At 39.0% G+C, this 16,975-nt stretch overlaps 1 long non-coding RNA gene and 1 pseudogene across 1 annotated transcript; one reads left to right on the plus strand and one right to left on the minus strand.

Moving 5' to 3' along the window:
• Positions 1 to 2,794: 2,794 nt before the first annotated feature.
• On the minus strand, positions 2,795 to 3,596 carry LOC108851120 (uncharacterized protein At2g29880-like; annotated as a pseudogene).
• An 11,015-nt stretch (positions 3,597 to 14,611) lies between these two features.
• LOC130511493 (uncharacterized) lies at positions 14,612 to 15,441 on the plus strand. The gene is made up of 4 exons (XR_008944971.1): positions 14,612 to 14,899; positions 15,011 to 15,060; positions 15,171 to 15,291; positions 15,399 to 15,441. It is a non-coding gene; the product is annotated as an uncharacterized LOC130511493 (long non-coding RNA).
• Positions 15,442 to 16,975: the final 1,534 nt, after the last annotated feature.

Genomic DNA, 16,975 nt, shown 5'->3' on the forward strand with positions numbered 1-16,975 from the left:
CCATCGCGAAAAGTTAGGTATCATTCGCCTTCAGAATCGCCTCTAAAATTGCCAATACCGCCTTTAGTTAAACGCAGCGTAATATATGGATTATTTGTTCTAGAGAGTTTTCCCGAAATTGGAAGATCATCAGTTCGCATGGATTTTATGGTACATTTGGAAATGAAGAAACAATAAGGTTTTCAGCAATTTGAACATGGATCATAGGCACAAACATTAACTACACCGGTGACATATCGACAACATCCGAGTCTCCCGTCCATTCCAGGACCCTGGTGTTTTCTGGATGAGTCTTGGACGGATAACGAGGTTTTTCAGGCCAGGGATGGTATAGTACCCTTGAAGGTTTTACGGGTTTAATGGGAGAAAGAAATGTAAGGGATTCTCTCTCTCCTCTCCACTCCGAAGTGGAAGCATTACTTTGGGCAATGAAATGTATGCGGAATTTGCGTCAGTTTCGGGTCACGTTTGCAACAGATTGTTCTCAATTGGTAAAGATGCTGCCAGAACCAGAAGAATGACCTACATTTGCAACTTATTTGGCAGATATAAAGACCTTGTAAGGAAACTTTCACTGCTCAGAGATCATTCATGTCCCTCGCACGCATAATTTGAAGGCCGATAGCTTAGCACGTTGTGCTAGGAAACAAACGTCCTTTGTCGTGCACATGGATGCAGAGATAACAGTTTGGTTTACATAGTCCACATGAGTCTGTATAAGTCGATGACAAAAAAAGATATACTTCACCATCAACGCTGGCTTCCAACTTCGACAGCACACGAGAGTGAATTACACACGAAAGTGAACTACAAATTATTCAGAAAACTAAAACATTGAAATCATTTTATTGTTATACTTCACCATTACCGCTCACTTCCAATTTCGACATCATCATTCCACATACTAAAAGCTATTGTGTTTCTCCGGTTATTAGCATATTCTTTTTGTTGAGATTAAGGAGCACCTACATGTACAACTTCTTCAAAGTTTTTTTGGTCATAATTTGGAGTGATCACTTCCTCTGAAAAAGCATTAGACCAATAATGCTTCCGTAGAAAGTTATGAAATCCAGCACAAGCTAAAACCAATTCCGCTTGTGTTGTAAACGAAAAAGGAGGCGCTGACTTGAAAATCTAAAAACGAGATTTAAAAATACCTAAAATTCGCTCAATCACGTTTCTCAAAGATGCATGCCGCAAATTGAACAGCTCGTTTAGGTTTTTAGGATCACGGCCTTCACCTTTAAATTCCTGTAAATGATAGTGATTACGTCTGAATGGAGCTAAAAGCTTTTGAAGATTTGAAAATCCACAATCTACAGGATAAAATTTTCCTGAAATTCATTTTGTAAACGAATAAACAGTTATGCACATATATAATTTGTCTACTACAACATAAGTGCACACCTTCTGGAACGATTAGTCTGCTAATGTGCCTTGTCAAAGCATTACTTTAAAAATTTTGAGTCATGAGCTGATCCTTCCCATCCGCTAAGAACATACATGAATTCCAAATCAAAGTTGCAAGAAGCAAGGACATTTTCTGATACAAATCCTTTGCTATTACGATAGCTTGGGACATCAGAAGTTGGCATCATTGCAAAAATATGTGTACCATCCATAGCTCTAATACAATCCTATAAATATTAAATAGAGATTTTCAGTAAACAATTGAACAAAAAAAACTTATCGTAACTTAGTTTATTTTATATATACCTTGAAATAGGGATAAAATTGTGTGCTCTCACTTAGGGCATGAGCATTGAGAGCTCGTACCAAAAGTTTACAGCATTTCCGAGAAAAAAAAAGTATTATAATATTCTCAGATTGGTGAACCCAGCCCTTGCAGGTTCACTGGGAAGAGACGAAGTAATAACTATTTCGCGGGTCCCACGCCACGTGGCGGCCCGCGATTGGTTCGATGATTTATTTTTTTTTTAAACAAAAAATCAAACAGAAAAAGAGAATAAATAATTATATTTTGGCATTGAGAATCGAACCCCATGAGTCTCACTAATGCTCATGGTCTTATCTGTGTAGCCGTTGTAGTTCCATGCTTTGCCATCAAATCAGATGCTAAGGTATTTAGTGCTAGTAAGACCTTGTGAAATTTTCACTGATAGTGAACTTTGATCTCTTAATTCTATCTTTTGTGTACCTATATTTCGAATCTTGACCAACAACACATAGAAATGTGGCCACCATTTCTTCAACACATATTTCGGGTAGGTCTTTTTCATTCCAATAATATCACTAAACTTTTCAAATGAGCTTGGATACATGTGATATAGTGACCGAAGGTGCTCAAGATCCTCTTTCAAAGCATTTTGAATGTAATCATAATCAATGTTAGTGATTGGCCGACGAATGGGGCGTTGTATGCGATTGTCACACCTCACTTAAATTGTTGCTATATCAAATAACATAATCAGCATAATGTCTAAATCTGACTCATCTTCTTCCATTTGGTTTGCTTTTATCTCAGCATACGTTTGTTCGTCTTCTTCAAATGGAAGAGATTATTATTTAATATTAATAACTGGAATACACAAAAAATCTTTAAAAAACTAATAAATCATGTAAAGACCAAGACAGTAACAACAAAGTCACATGGATAATTTTACCGAACACATAACAATAAATAGCAGCATAAAATTTTATTTTGCTCAAAGCAACAAAATATATTTTAAAAAATCCATCATAATTATGAAGAAAAAATCCAGTTTGACGTCTATAAATTATGGAAACACTAGAATTATTGTGAAGAAACAAAACAGTCTAAAACAGATAAAATAAAACAAAAATCAATCGGAGTTTATATTGGTTTGGATCCAACCATAGCGTTCTTCTATAGACATATCAGTGAAGACATCTTTCATTCCTAAGGAATATATAATAATCACTGCTTTAAATTTGATACTCTGATCCAAATTAGAAACCTCTTTCATAGCATCTCAAACACTGTTTTCTTTTTTCTTCAGCTTCTTTTTTCTCAACTTCTTTTTGTTGCCTTTCTTTGCTCTGTGTTATGAAAGTGAAAATATTGCTGGTCATCATTACCATATCATCCATTTGATCAGTGTTTCTCCTAACTGCACTGCTAGATGCCTCCATTCAAAATCGCTTTCTTGAGACAAGTTTTTCTGCACGCCTTTTGAAAATACAATATGGAGATAGTTGCTGAGCATATAAATCATCATTGATGTCCTCAAATTTCAAGTTTTCTTTCACTTGAGTATCACCAATTCTAAAGGTGCGAGCATCTGTAGTTGCACAATCAAATGTGATTTCCAAATCATCAAATTGTTCACTAGAGTCATATCTTAAGAATTTTTTATTTGGATGTCCCTACGAAAAATACAACTTAAAATACAAAAGAAATAATTTTATGAACTTTTGTACATATATCAATAAGTGAACCGTGTTCAAGTAAGCCGAGTCATGTGCATAACTATTTTATAAATTACATCTAACAAGCAACTTAAAATCATAGAACATATTTTTTTCTAAAATGAAATGTACATAATAAATCTTATAAAGACACATACCTTCAAATAGGCATTCCATACTTCACTGGAAGCCAAAAATCTTTTCATGAAAAAAAAAATCTTTTCATGACAGGATCCCATCCGAAGCCTGAACTATTGTTTAAAAGATCCACATAGCATAGATATTGAGTCTTCAAGAACTTGATTCTACTTAAGTAATGTGATATACTATGTATTTGACCACTATATACGCCATAGTATATATCTTATTTAGAGTCTTTTATGTTATGTTTGGAGTTTACTCTAGTGTATTTACAAGTTTAGGTACATTATGTACGTTGTGGAGTTTATGGAGCTAAATGGAGCTTAATTGGAGGACAAGTCCATAGCAGAAGAGACAGAGTCGATAAACAGAGGAAGTGTCGATCAACACACATCCTTGGTGTCGATCCACACCTGACCACTAGTAAAAATCTACCGCATAGCCACGACATTACCACTACAAAACCGTGGCTATAAAAAAGCCATGATTTGACCACGCCTTAGCCATGAAACAGAAAAAGCCACGATAAACCTAAAAACAGCCACGCTATAGTCACAAAATTAAAGTGTGGCTAGAGCAGCCACGAACCAGCAACGTTATTTTCGTGGGAAGAAATGTAGCCACGAATTGACCACACTAATAATAGTGGCTAGATTTTGTTTTTTGTGCCGACATAGGTAGCCACACTATGGTCATGTTTATTTCGTGGCTATGATGTCCTTTAGTCAGTTCGAGTCAGAGATATATTTGGTTGCTCGTGATATTTTTTAAAAGCCACGAAACTGTCGTGGCTATACAATGGCTACTTTATAATATATATGCATTTGGCGAGTGAACCATTTGGAACTTTTGATGTTCAACCAAATTTTCTAAATTAAAGTATGTCTTTCTACTTTGAATCAAGGGAATGGATGGATCAAAGAATTGATCCTGAGAGTAATTCCGTTTCAGAAGTGTTTCTCGGAGGCATCAACGCATTTATTCAATTTGCGTGTAATAAAGCAGATTACGGGGAGCGGCAAAATTTATTTTGTCTGCGTGCTCGATGCAAAAATGTGAAGCAACGAGATGTAAAATTTGTATCAAGATATCTATTCTTATACGGTTTTAAGGGAAATTATTATGTTTGGACGAGTCACGGGGAGAAATTCTAAAATGTTGGTGAGAGTGTCGGAGCAAATCATTCGATGGGTGAAGAGGAAATGTGGGAGAATCCTACTCGGAATGCTCATGAAGATCACTACCAGGCTAATCCAGAAGTACAAGCGGACATTGCGCCACCATATATGCCGGAACCTATAGAAGATACGGACCTACCGATGCCATATCGTGATAGTGTTTTTGAAGCATTTGAAGCAGCCACTCAGCCTCTATATAAAGGGTGTGCAGACGGAATATCTCAGTTGTCTCTTTCTTCGCGGATGATGAAAGTGAAGACGGATTATAATTTGGCAGAAGCTTGTGTAGATGAGATATCAAAAGTATTCAAGAAAATGCTTCCGCAGCCGAACAAAGCTCCATCAACATATTACGAGACAAAAAAAACTAATTTGATCGCTTGGGTTACCCGTACAGAAGATTGATGTTTGCGCGAAGAATTGTATGCTATTTTGGAAAGAAGATGCAAAGTTGGTCAGCTGTCGTTTTTGTGGAGAAGATCGCTACTACCCAAACAATGGAAAAGGGAAAAAGAAACCAAAATAGAGAATGTTTTACCTACCTATTGCAGAACGTCTGAAACGTCTATACCAACTCGAGGCCAAAGCTTCCAATATGCGGTGGCATAAGGAACATGTGACTCCTGAAGGCGAAATGCATCACCCATCTGATGCCATAGCGTGGAAACACTTTAATGAGGTATATTCTGGATTGGCTGCTGAAAGCCGGAATATTTATCTTTGCTTATCAACATATGAGTTTAATCTGATTGGTATGAATGGAGAAGCACATTCCCTTTGGCCCGTTATTGTAACTCCATACAATTTGCTTGTGGAATGTATATGAAAAGAGAATTCTTTTAACTTTCGGTGCTAATTCCCGGGCCCAAACATCCAAAGAAAAGCTTAGATATTTACCTTCAACCCTTAATTGAAGAACTACAGATGTTGTGAAAGGATGGTGTGCAGGCATATGATGTTTCAAAGAAAGAAAGATTCATAATGCGAGCAGTGTTGATGTTGACGATAAGCTATTTTCCAGCATATGGGATGCTTTCTGGTTGGACGACTCATGGTTAGTTGACGTGTCCATATTGTCAAGATGAGACTAGTGCATTCTGGTTACCAAATGGACGGAAACATAATTGGTTTGATTGCCACATAAGGTATTTAGATGCAGATCATCCTTACAGGAAAACACGCAAGCTTTTAGACGGGGAAAAACAGTCATGGATCCTCCTCCACCGTGGTTGAACGGAGAAGAAATGTTGCGTGAAAGAATAAATAATATAGAAGGTTTATCAGAATCTGTTAAATGTGGAGGGAATGGACATGATAACCCGTCGAAGAAAATATCTGATTACGGAGTTACTCACAAATGGGTAAAGAAGAATATCTTCTGGGAGTTACCATATTGGGAAAATCATCTTCTTCGGCATAACCTTGATTTCATGCACATTGAGAAAAACTTCTTCAATAACCTGATAAACACGATGTTAAATGCTCCTGGAAAGACGAAAGAAAACATCAAAAGCAGATTGGATCTTCAACGACTATGCAAAAGGCGGGATTTAGATATGCAAGAGGATGGAACAATGCCCGTGCCAATATTAAGGCTGTCCAGTGTGGGAAAACGACAATTCCTTCTGTGGCTGAAAAATGACATAAAGTTTCCCGATGGATACGCCTCCAAATTTAGTTGATGTATTGACGAAAACAATTTAAAGCTACATGGACTGGAAAGTCATGATTGTCATGTCATAATGGAACGACTATATCCATTTACGTTCGCTGAACTCCTTCCAAAAAATGTTCACACAGCAATTAGAGGTATTTATTTTTTTGTATCATTTTAAAATTTACTATAGTTGATGTTATAACTTTAATGTTTATTTACAGATTTTGCCCTCTTCTTCAGAGATGTCTCCTCAAAGATTTTGAAAGAATCAAATGTTGGCCTTTTAAAGGGAAATATCGGTGTGAAGCTTTGTAACTTGGAAAAGATGATTCCTCCATCGTTCTTCGATGTTATGGAACATCTTCTTGTGCACCTTCTGGATGAGTTCGCCTTAGGTGGTCCCGTTCATTTTAGGTGGATGTATGTATTTAAAAGATGTACCATCTAAAGAAGATGGTAAAAAAAGCACACATTGCAGGTTCGATTCTTGCACAATGAATAAACGAGGGGATTTCAAATGCAACCTCACATTTTTTTGGGCATCCTGAAATCATGAGCATTCCAGAAGGTCCGAGTGATATTCGTTTCTCATACAATTATCCGGATGTACCACCCTTGTTTTATCATGAAGAGAGAATTAGTGGTCAATGCTCAACTGGTTGGTTGAATGATGAAGATAACACCATTATGCAGACATTTATGATGCTTAACTGTGAAACATTTGCTATATATGAACCGTAGTTTAATATTATTATAAATATAATATAATACATATATCTAGTTACATAATTAAGATTTTAGTGTGTGCAGAATGTTTGAAGAATATATGATGCTAAATGTTCCTGATATTACTCTAGCTGCAATGCAAAAAGCGAAAGACTATGTGAGTTACTATTTTTATATAATCAAGTTCCATAATTTATTTATTTAAACTTGTAATTGATAATAGTGTTATTGTATTGTAGATTAATGATGCGACTCAACACATTTCCTATGTGGACGATTTTGTACAAGGTCCTAGGCGTAGTTATAGGTCTTGGCCAATATACCACACACGAGGATACACTTTCCATACTCATAACCATGACCAAGATAAGAAAACTCAACAATACGGTGTTCGTGTCCCTGATACCAATGAGACAGACTACTATGACCTCATATAGGAGATCATGATGGTGGAGTATCATAGTGATGTTGGCTTGAAAGTCATGGTTTTTAAATATTCGTGGTTTGACACCACGGAAAATCGCGGTATGAGACGACATTCTTTTGGTCTTGTTGATGTCTCACCATAAAGACAATATGCAAAATATGATCCTTTTGTATTACCAGGTAAGTAAAAAAATAATATATATTATGCTGTTTGAGATTTGAAAATATGAGTATTATTGTATCATTAACAGGTAATTGTGATCAACCATGTTTCATTCCTTATCCGTGAGTGCATCGAGCTTCAGGAGATGAATGGTGGGCATGCATGAAAATATTACCACGAGGAATCCGAGAAATTTCACAAGTTGTTTAACCGCGTGGCAAGATGATAGACGTGATCAAGTTGTAGAAAGTTCATTGCTACAAGTTGAAACACATGTTGTCGATGATGTCTGATATACCATGGATTTGACCCACTTTTAGTTATGGTATATTAGTATTTTAGGATATATTCTATCTATTTTTGGGTATATATTGCATACTTATAGGTTCAGGAGCTAATGGAAGAAAGATGATGATTTTGGAGCATTTTGGAGCACTTTGGAGTTCATACTCGAGAGGACCATATCGACCATCCGAGGTCGACAAGGAGAGACGCACATCGATCGATGCACACTCAGTGCTATCGATCAATACTTAACCGCAAAAGCCCGGATTTGGTCACAGCCGACTTGAAGCCAAAGACACCATCTATTGACCAAAACACCTCTGAAGAGTTTTAACCTAATTTTTATAATATTTAAGTTTTGCCTATGTGTTTTGGCACATACACGGTTTTTACAAGAGTTTTATTATAGTTTCTTTGTTTTTGGTGAGAGAGAGAGAGTTATGAAATTGAGAGCAACCTTGAACACCTTTTATTTTATTCTATGTTATGAAGCTTTTTATGATTTTGCTTCTGTTTTGCTTAACCATGTCTGAGTAAACACCCTTGTTAGATTTAAGATTCAAATATGTATGAGGGATTAGCCCAAAATATGAATACCTGAACATGTGATATTCATCTTAGAAGATCATTCATAATGCTTGTGTAGGAGTAGCTATCCTACACATGAATACAAAGATATCAATCCTTGGATCTATCTTCTTTGAGCTAGTAATTTACCTGCAACAAGCGACAGCTGACTTGGTAAATTACTTGGCGAACTGTATTCAACCACACGCTTAAAGCTTACTAGTAGCGCATCGATCGATACTCATATAAAGTAATCGATCGATAGACGCAGGGCACATGTCGATCGACATCGGAGACAACACACCGATCAACGCCCTAATCTATGACTCGCCAAAGGGGTGTTTCATCGGTTCTAGTAATAGATAGTCATAACGACATTTAGGCTATTGCTTAGTTGGGTTCTTTAATATCATGCAAGCATCTCATATAGGCATTCATACCTCTATAATCCTGATAACCTGAATAGTAATCCTAAGTCTAACTCTTTAAATCCCCTGTTCGAAAATGCGGGGGCGTAACCGCTTAATCGGACGAGTAGGCGGTAGTCGGAGCATGACCGAGGCGATCTAGAGCAAATCGGAGGACCTAGGCGGGAAGCCGAGTTTTCGACGCAGAATCCACGTAATAGTGAAACATGGCGACTATTTTCAAGTCGTTTATGTAACTAGACTCCATTTTTTTCGAATCTATCATAGATCTATGAATTGTTAATCAAAGCGAATACAAAAATAGAGGAAAGAGTGAAAGATCTGTGAAAAAATGGTGACTGCCATTCCAGACCAAGAAGCTCGTAGGTCAAAAGAGAAGAAGACGAAGAAATTACAAAGTTACCCTTCATTAAAGAGAAAAGAAAAGAAAAACACAAAAAACGCAATCTACACCCTTTGAACCCGAGTTAATATGACTGTGGCACCACGATTTACCACCTGAGCTAGCGAATTATATTGTATTTGACCTGCATATTTAATATTTTGACATATATAAATGTAAAACTAATCCCCGCATATATCCCGATTAATCCCCGATTTTTTTCCAACTCGCTAGACCCATGCCGACCGCCCGACTAACGCCTAGTGCGTTTCCGAACAGAGTTTAAATCATACTTGTTAACCCAATCCAATCACTATTGAGTAATTGTCCTACTCAAACGAGTTTTAAATTACTTGTTACTTACTGTTTTGAAAATCTCCAACCTAGCTTAGTTAAGATAAGATCTACTGATTCCTCATCTTCCTGTGGATTTGATCCCTAAATACTACAATTGACCTGTTTCGATGAGAGTAATATTGCTATAAGTTAATTTGAGCAAGTATCAAATTGGGTGCCGTTGCCGGGAAGCTTTGATCGTCATTAGATTTTGTTTAAGTCTAGGTTTTTCTTTTGTTACTTTTTAATTTGTCAGTGATAAAAATTTTCTTTCTTTTCTTTTCAGGTGCATGCCAAGCATAAACAGAAGCAAGGAAAACAAGGAATTATTGTCTGCTGACCCGGCTGCTTTGGAACGCTTAATCCGCAAACGTATCCGTTCCGCATCAATCGATACACCTGCCTATGCATCGAACGATTTTCATCACCAATCGTTTACCGAGTTTCAGACACCGCCGACCGATACCAGTTCACCGACATCGATCGATCTCACTCTGACATTGATCGATACTAATCCATCCACATCGACTGATACTTTTCAGTACCTGTCGAACCACATCTTTCATCCGACATAGACCGATACTGCTACTCGCATATCGATCGATACTGAGAACATGGTCGCGATATTGATACTCAGAGAAGACAACGAAGGAAACCTGTGTGATCAAGATGGTCACCTGCGTAATGCAATAGGTTAAAAGATCAATGATAAGGGGCTGCAATCCCTGATCTAGAAGCTGAAGCAGCTGCAGCTGTTGCTCAAGCTGCAGAAGAGGCCACCAGAAACAGATCACTGGCTGACTACAACCGTCCATATCAATACAATGCCAACAGATCTGTAATCCGTCCTCCAGACATTTAGAGGGCTGATTTTGAGGTGAAGCTTATATACTACACACTTGTAGGACAGAAATCCTACAGTGGAGCATCTTACATGCATCCTATGGACCATCTAGAGAAGTACGAGGATCTCATATCTGTTGTCAAAGCCAATGGAGTACCAGCTGGCTACCTACTTTGCAAGCTTTTCAAGCACTCTCTTACTGGAAAAGCTTTGCAATGGCTTAAGCAACTACCACCCAAATCTCTTACATCCTGAATTATATCAAGAATGCTTTCTTGATTAACTTCTTTGATGAGGCACGCGCAGAGGACTTGAGAAGCAAGATTGTTACCTTAATGCACAAGCTTGCAGAACTTTTCAGACGCTATTGGGTTCGTTTCAAGACCTATCAGAGAGACTGTCCATACCATGGATTCAACCAAGTGCAGCTGCTTAGCACTTTCTTCAGAGGATTAGATATGGTCTACCAGACAGCTCTAGATACAGTTAGTGAAGAAAACTTCAACACCAGGAATTCAGAAGAGTCTGTGAGACTTATTGAGAACTTGGCAACTAGCAACAGTTTCAAGAACACTGATTATAAGAGAAGAAAAGCGGCCAATGCCCTAGGAAAGGAGCAGTTGGACGACATGCAATCCAAGCTAGACAGTGTTAACAAGATACATAAGAAGCAAGTTAGCTTTGCTGAAGAAGTAGAAGCTGTAGAGACTGATGAGGAAGAGGATGTGAACTACATATGAGTATTCCAGAGATATGGGAATCATAATCAGAACAAGAACTTCTATGGCAACAGGTAGAGGAGTAATTTCAACCATAATTTGCAGTACCAGAAGCCTTTCAGCAACAGCAACTACAACAGCAACAAGAATCTCAACAATTCTTTCTACCAGAATCCACCACCACCTACTCAAGAGAGCAAGATTGGAGCCATGCTTGACTCAGTTCTAGAGGGTCAACAAAAGCTCACAGTGAATTTCAATGGGAAGATAAATGCTGTGTACAATAGCTTGACTGCAAAGTTTGACACGTTGAGCACTCATGTGAAGAAATTGGAGACACAGGTGGTTCAGACTTCAGAAGCTATTAGAAGGCAAGACGCTTTCATCAAAGGAAGAGAGGAAGATCTCATTAGACACCACATTAATGCTATTGTGGTAGAAGATTTCTGGCATGTGGATGAACATGAGAACCCCCCATAGAAAAGATGTTGAAGCCGGCGACCCAATGAATGTCGACACCCATCAATCGATACAAGATGATTACGATCGATCGACATGGGAAGAAGACTATCGTTCGATTTTCGAAATACCAAATCGATCGACAGAGTCCACGAGTCCATGGCTACGAGCAAACCAGTCCGGATCATGACACATGAAGAGTTTGCAGAGAAACACCCTAACCCACTCCACCCTTTCGCCGATCGATCTGAAGAGGAAGAAATCGATCGCCCTATTACTACTTCCATCAATCGACATAACACTACTGCCATAGATCGATGCGAGCCTACTAAACCACGAGTGCAGCTACCTAAGATCGATGTAGCCTTACTCGATGCACTCAAATCCCGACCCAAACCATCAGATAACCTATCAGAAGAGGTTGTGGATACATTAGAGCCTATGGAGATAGAAAAGAAAACTGCAAAGAGGACCTTAAGAAAAAGGAAAGAGAAGGTTCCCAAACACCTTAAAAGAGAGGTTAATACAAAAGAGTTGGATAATTTCAAGAAGAGAGTTTTGAAGATTCCAACAGACAGACCCTTTGAAGAAGCTTATTTCACACACAGTTTGTGGATGTTCTTTAGAGAGACAAGAGTAACAGAGGCTGACATTGAGAAGATCTTCAACCAAATCAGAGATGAGCTGAAAGAATAGGATTACCTTGAAGAAGAAGAGTGGTCCTGGGAGTTCATTATCCCATGCCGCATCAAGGGCATCCAATTCACCTGTGCACTATGTGATACATGAGCATCAGCCAGCATCATACAAAAGGTTATGGCAGACCACCTAGGTCTGAAGATAAAACCTACAAAGAAGTTCTTTTGCTTTGTAGAGTGTTCAAAGAAGAGTTCATTTGGTTACATTTGATGTTGTTCAACGGGGTTGCGATTCAAAAGATGACAGATCTTCATGGGCAGTGGAAACAACAGTTGCCATGAGTTAGTCACAGCGTTTGGATTTCAGGCTTCCCAGAACCCAAGCAGCCACACCTCCAGGGTGGATGAACAACACCGGTCTTCAGATCAACAATAATGATAGATTAGTTAGCCATTATACTAAGAACAAAGTTTTGGTTGTAATAGGATTTGTGAGGAGGATGTTTATGGGAAAAAGAGAGACCTTTTTATAGGTGAACTTACTCCGCCTGGAAGAGAGATGTAAAGTATTGGATGAGTGGATGGGATGGATCCAAGGAGTAAAAGAGGCTGTTAATGGCACTGAACCACTTAATCTCGTAACGTATCTGTTGGGCTTTTCCAAGCCCATGTCCAACTCTCTATTGTCCGATTAGTACGATATTGTCCACTTTGGGCCGAAGGCAAAGCCCGCATGGATTTGTTTCTGGGACTCCTTCCCAAAAGGCCTCGTACTAATCAGAGTTGGACATCCTTTTATATACTAGACATTATTTGTCTAAACTTCCAATGTGGGACTTTGTTTGCATTCACAACAAACCTCCTCTCAAACCAAGTACCACATAAACACTTGATTTCCAACCTCCAGCGAAACCTGGCACACTTCTTGTACCGCCGTAATCACCAACAGGACTCTTCACCTAACCCTTGTTACACCATTAGGATTTATCCACATAACCCTTACTGCACCATTAGGACATTCACCACCTAATCTTTGCAGCACCGCTAGGAATACCCACCTAATCTTGCATCGTCGTTAGGGAGAGACTTTCGATACAAGTCTCCGACACCACTTAATCGCGAAGTCACCTTGAGGATTTTCCTCCCACGACCGAAGCTTCCAGGATCTTTGACTGCCCTCTGCTACGCACCCCGCCCTTCCCATCGAAGTGGAGGCTCTTCGAACTTGAAGGGTATTTTGGTCTTCTTGCAGATATTCGTCATCCTGGCTCTGATACCAATTGTTGGGAATTATCGATCGTTTGATTGCTTAACTAGATAACGACACAAGATTTTTAACCCAGTTCCCTTGCGGTACTTCTGGGGTGGGAACCGTCTCCCACAATTTCCACTATCAATCAAAGGGTTTACACAAACGCTATGCGCTCAATAGAAAAGACACACCAAAGAATATGAGAGATCAAAGAAACTCTATCCCGGAGCGACATGACTCGAACAATGTCTCCTAAGTTTCTTCTACCCGATCTCTCTCCCGACTCCCTCTTTGTTCTACTTCTGTTTCGGATGCTTGTAAAGTCTTGACCACGTTCTCTATTTATGACCCTAACCACCGACGTTAGTTTTCCTTTTCTTAATTGCCTTAGCAATTTGACTAACCGACACTAACGTGTTTCCTCTTTTGCACAGGTTTGGTTATTGGGATGTAAGCTTGGATAAGCAATTGGATTTGGGCCTATTATCCTTTCGATCTCCACCTTAGGACCAAATACCAATTCTTCTAACTCTCGCTTGCTTTTCTCTCGTTCACACCGTCGCACCTCTCTTTAACATTGGACATTTTTTTTCTTTCTGTTTTCATATGAAAGCTCCCATAGCTCGCGTTCCAAATGACGGGAACCCATTCAAACTTCTAAAGACTTCATCTTGCTCTTCAGTAACACTTAACCATCATTGCGCAACCGTTGAAGGTTCCTCATCGTACAAGACCCCCACCATCCATACTGAAGATCGCGATTCTTCATTAATGGTGAATCTTGTTTTGCCTGAATCAAGCTGATAAATCTCACCGGAGTTCTGTAGTTTCCAGTAAGTCTTCTCTGATGCTTGATTTTACTTGTAAGAGCTCTTGATTTCCCTCTATTAGAAGTATAAAAAATCCTGAACTTTCATTTACTTGTACTTGACAGTGACAACGTCTGTTTGCTGATCTCTATCACAAGCTTCCCTTTCTGCTTTTGACTCACTTGTCAATCCATATCATCGTTGGTGCCCCTTCCGTTTACTTCTCTAACGAGACCCATCGGAGCCATCAACAGTGACCTTTCTTTCCGCGTTCCTCTCTGCATCTCCCTGCGGTGCCCTTGTCGCCATTACTCCACCTGGAGCTGCTTCACCACAGCTACTGCAACTTTCGACCACTTCTCTGCACCATTAAGAGTACATAATACTTGACGTTGGCCTTAACCCTTTGATTATTCCCTTGATAGTGAACATAACTTGATGCAACTTCAACATGAATCTTTGCATCCTCTGGCATAAGGCTTCGAGGCCATTACCCAATGTAATCTCCAGTACCCACTCGCTCTTAGTCAATCCCTTATCCTGATGACTGTAGCTTGTATCTTTGAGATTATAAATTCCTTGAGCCTCTGTTTTCTTGTCTTCTCTTAAGAGCTTCTCCGATGAACAACCGCATCTCCTCAGCTGTGCTGATAACTCGAGGTAAACTCTTTTTTTTTTATTTACCTGTATTATCTTCTCGACGCCGTTACGCCGTATCCGTTTTGACTCTCAGAAACCAGAAATCATAATATATGATTTCTACTTTGCAGCTTTCTTGGACGAAGAACGGACCTGTGTCCATCTACTGCAGTTTCATCTTCTTGCAGCATCTCCAGCTACTCGCTCCTTTGCTGCTCACGATGATCCATGTTCTGTACCTTGAGACTTTAAGTAATCTCTTTTCCAAAACTTTTAGACTGCTCCCTTGCCTTGTCTCTTTGAAAGTTTTAGACTCTAAAACTCTTACTTAATTTCTTTTGAATTTTTTTTTTCTGCAGCTACTCCACCTTAAGCAATTTCTTTTGCTTTTTCTGTAGCTACTCCACCTGAAGCCAATATCTCTTCACCCTAGCTTCATAGTTGTCACAGGTACCCTTCTCACTCTCCATACTTCTGAGCTTTTGAGAAACCTCGTTTTGATTTACCTTATCAAACCTTGCAACTTGATTCCCTTTGATATCCTTTTGATTCTTATCATGTGCACTTGATCTTAGAATCAATTTCTTCCTTGAATCAATTGCATAAAACCTGAACCGCACATGCTTTAAACCTTAAAGCAATCCCTGATTCAAAACCCTTGTGTATTAAAACAACACAGTCTTGGACGCCCCTTTGTGCCGCCGTTATCCCGAACAGAACACGCCATCAAGCTAACCCGCTAGACAGACTTTCGACACAAACTCCCAGTCCAAACTTCTTGTTTTAACCGTTTAGCACCGCCCTGCCAGTCTCCTTTTAACTTGTCTCACGCCAACTGCTCCGGTGACGTTCTCGACACTTCCCTTTGTAACAGCTCTCCTTAATATCACTTCTAGACCCCATGATATCCCTCCTAGCTGAAACACCATTCCTTGCTGCAATACTTGTTGTTTGTAGTGCTAACACCCCAACGTTTATTGCCTGCATCACAACAGCCTTTGGACTTACCATCAGACTTCTTCTGATTTATCAATACCATATAACATGTCTTTGATATTAATACTTCCTCACGTGAGTTTTCCTTGTCCACCTTAGAGAATTTTTTTTTTCATTCTCTTCTTGTGATGCCAAAAGAAAACAACTATAACCATACTGTTTTCTTACTCTCCACGTAGCTTGTTAATTTATCCATGCAATCATCCTCCTTACTTGGATGCCTTTTAATTTTTTTTTATTTATTTTGAACACAGCTTCTCGTGTTTCTTTTGTATTCATTCCCTTATGAATCTTGTCTTCTTCTGTCTTGGAGTCTTCCTCATGTTTTCAAAATGATAGACTTAGACTAATACACCGTTAGTCTTCACCTCAATACTAGACGTCACAAAACTTTGACATCTCCTCCAGCAATGTGAACATATACATCTCTTGTACCGCTGTTTATAAAAAAAACAGGACATGCCGTCTAACTCCGTTGTTAGAAAGACTATCGACACAAAACCCTTTGCATATTTCACTTGCGAGATAACTTCTTAAGCACCAATCACACAGAACATGCAGTCTCCTATTCCTTGCATGATAAATTCTGATATATAGCTCCTTGATGATCTTCCTTGAATCCTTGATCATCTCCGTCAATTTCTTCTGACGTTTCCTGAAACACCGATGATCACGAAACACTACCATCTTTCTCAAGTTCTAACATCATCTCCACCTTGATCTAAAATCCTTCGGTAGATCCTTGAACACACTTTGTACCGCCATGAGTAATGGAACCCGCCGCCTAACTTCCAACCTTGTTAGGAAGACTTTCGATACCGACCTTGTTCAACTCCTTTGAGATGAGTGTTACTGCTTTGACGCCTTGTGCTTTTACCCTTTGATCTTTCAACCTTGAATCTTAGAGACGATGGATCGCCGTTTCCTCGAAGAATAGATA

Source organism: Raphanus sativus, chromosome 4 (genome assembly GCF_000801105.2).
Source record: "Raphanus sativus cultivar WK10039 chromosome 4, ASM80110v3, whole genome shotgun sequence".
Lineage (NCBI taxonomy): Eukaryota > Viridiplantae > Streptophyta > Magnoliopsida > Brassicales > Brassicaceae > Raphanus > Raphanus sativus.